The sequence below is a fragment of the Plectropomus leopardus genome, unplaced genomic scaffold (genome assembly GCF_008729295.1).
Source record: "Plectropomus leopardus isolate mb unplaced genomic scaffold, YSFRI_Pleo_2.0 unplaced_scaffold25264, whole genome shotgun sequence".
NCBI lineage: Eukaryota > Metazoa > Chordata > Actinopteri > Perciformes > Serranidae > Plectropomus > Plectropomus leopardus.
In genome coordinates this window covers 102-3,215 of record NW_024627451.1, presented here as the reverse complement: position 1 = coordinate 3,215, position 3,114 = coordinate 102, and the positions used below count along the sequence as shown (strand labels likewise).

The following is a 3,114-nucleotide window of genomic DNA, read 5'->3' as shown; positions in this document are numbered from 1 at the left end:
TAGATGTATGTATGTGTATATGTACGACACTTCCCGTCGCTCATTTCGGCAGATGTGTAATAACAGAATTCAGCACGTGAACGGTTCGATGATTTTTCGTCGTCAGGCCGACTGTATTCACGCCGACGTTTCCCGCCTCTCCACGCGGGCCGTTTCCCTGCTGCTGCAGCCTGATTGGTCGGTTCGGCTGTGACGGTGTGTGCGTGCGCAGATGTGTGTTTATAAAGAGCGGCGTGTTCCTCTTCAGAGAGTCAGTGTGTGTTTCAGCAGTCAGAGCACAGAACAGAAAACAAAAAAAACACACAAACGGCGCCGGCGTTCACACGCACGCCGCTTCTCTCTGAGCCTCCGTCTCATAATTGGACTTAATCATCTGCTCTGACCGTAAACGCAGCGTCTGCGTGTGTTCAGGGAGAAAAGAGCGGAAATCAAACGCATCCTCTGCATTATTCATCAGGCCGCTCTCTTTCATCACTTCCCTTTTTTAAATACACTCTCCTTCTTTTATTAATAAACTCTCCTTTTTTTATTAAACTCCTTTTCTTTAAATGAACTTTTTTTTATCGAAACTCCTTTTTTAAATAAACTCTCCTTCTCTTTTTTATAACAAATTCCTTTTTTTTAATAAAAAACTCTCTTTTTTTATAAAAAACTCTCCTTTTTTTTTAACAAACTCTCCTTTAAATAAACGTTGTTCTCAGAGTTTCTTCGAGGGACAGTCCGCTCCGTGGGACTCGGCCAAGAAGGACGAGAACCGCATGAAGAATCGCTACGGAAACATCATCGCCTGTACGTACACACACACACACACACACACTTTTCATCATCTTCATCATCACTTTTCTTGTGCTGCTTTCACCTTTGACCTTTGAACCCTGAGCACATCGTGTCAAGAAATGAGTAGATTTGGGATTTTTTTTTCTGTCGTTTTATGACGAAATCATCAAAAGCTGATTTTCATGTTTGAGTATTAAATTAAATTCGTCTGATAATGAGACAAACTGAGATAATGTAGACTTTTTGTTTTTGGATTTAATTTGTTCAATTTAACGTGATGACGAGGATGTAAATGAGTGTGTGTGTGTGTGTGTGTGTGTGTGTGTGTGTGTTAGACGACCACTCTCGTGTGCGTCTGCAGCATCAGGACGGAGAGAACGGCTCCGACTACATCAACGCCAACTACGTGGACGTGAGTAACACACACACACACACACACACACTGACTCGGTTACCATGGTGACGGCGGTCATCAGTCAGCATTGGTTGCCGTTGACTCTGTGAACAAACTTTCAGAGGACACGTGTCTTTGCTGAAGGTTTTCCCGTCTCTGTGAGGACGTCTCTGCAGTGTGAGGACAGTCCGGCTGGTCCTCACAAGGCACGGACGTCCTGATGAAACGAGACAGACACGTTCGCAGACATTTACGTGTTTTTCAGCTTTCATGTTATGGTTCAGATCGTCTCTGCAGCTTCCTCTCTCTGCTGTCATTTTTTAACCTTTTAGGATCTTCTTTATGCATTTTAGGACGTTTTATTACTTTTTTAGAATTTTAGGATTTTTATTTTTTAATTTAGGATGTTTTTAGGATTTTTTTTAAACATTTATGCAATTTCATAATGTATCGAAGTCTTCAAGGCATTTTTTGGCTGTTTTTAGGATCTTTGGACATTTCAAGGATTTCAGCATGTTTTCCAGATTTAAGGATTTTTTTTTAGGATTTTAGGACATTTTGAACATTTCTAGGATTTCATATTTTAGGACGTTTTCAGGATCTTAGGACGTTCCTAAGATTGTTTCTAGAACTTTAAGACATTTCAAGTTTTTTTAGGACATTTGTCGGATTTCGGGATGTTTGTCGGATTTTTGGACATTTGTAGGACTTAAAAAAATAGAATATTCTGACATTTATGGATTTTAGAACATTTCTAGGATTTAAAAAAAATGTTAGGATGTTTTTCAGATTTTGAGACATTTCTGCGATTTTAGGACATTACAAGGACATTTTAGCATTTTAGGACATTTTACACGTGTTGGACGTTTCCTCAGACTTTGAGACATTTCTATAATTTTAGGACATTTTCAGTATTTTTGGACATCAGTGTCTCAGCTGTGTCCTCTGTCGGGGGTGCGGGGGCTCTATGTTAATGCTGTTTTATGTCTCTGACACCTTGTGGACACTAAAAGGACAAAAACTCTTCACTTTATTTTTACTGTCAGTTAGAAAATGTTTGGGTTTTGGGGGGCCACCAGGGCCCCTGTCAGGGGCCAGATCTGGCCCTCGGGCCGTATGTTGAGTAAACCGCACTCGGAGGGACCGTCGGCGGTCTTTGAGGTCACATGTTGTCCGTCAGGGGAGCGTCCTCGGCTCTGTCTCATGGTTGTTTGTCCTCTTGTTGTCCCACAGGGCTACCACAGACCCAACCACTACATCGCCACGCAAGGTGAGTCCGACACAGACACGTGTCCATGTCCCTCAGTGTGACGTCTCTTTGTCTCTGGTGTCCGTCCACAACAAACGTCCACAATGTGATCGGCTAACTTCGACATGTTCAACATCCGTGTTTAAGGCTGATGTTCGTTTACATGCTGAACGCCTTTGAAATAAACACGAAATGTTTTAAACGTAACTTTCAGAAAACACACACACATACACACACACACACACACACACATACACACACACACACACACACACACACACACACACAGTAACACACACACACACACACACACACACACACACACACACACACACACACTCTCTCCATATTCATGCTCACAGACTGACATGTTCCAACAAACACTCAGGTTTGTTCAGGAGGATGGATTCCTACCTCTGTGTGTGTGTGTGTGTGTGTGTGTGTGTGTGTGTGTGTGTGTGTGTCTGTGTGTGTGTGTGTGTGTGTGTGTGTGTGTGTGTGTGTGCAGCAGATTCTCGCTGTAAAACACTTGAGGACAGGAATGGATTAGCATGAACTAATTAGCTCGTCAAAACACAGACTGTCAACAGTGATTAAAAACATTTTCTTTGTGTGTGTATGTGTTTGTGTGTGTGTGTACGTGCACTTAATTTGAATTAATTAAAGGAGTCATTATAATTCATGTACAGCTCTG

General features: G+C 42.0%; 1 long non-coding RNA gene across 1 annotated transcript; it reads left to right on the top strand.

The window, feature by feature from the left end:
* Positions 1-699: 699 nt before the first annotated feature.
* LOC121966618 lies at positions 700-2,443 on the top strand. The gene is made up of 3 exons (XR_006107603.1): positions 700-789; positions 1,113-1,189; positions 2,405-2,443. It is a non-coding gene; the product is annotated as an uncharacterized LOC121966618 (long non-coding RNA).
* The last annotated feature ends 671 nt before the right edge of the window (positions 2,444-3,114 follow it).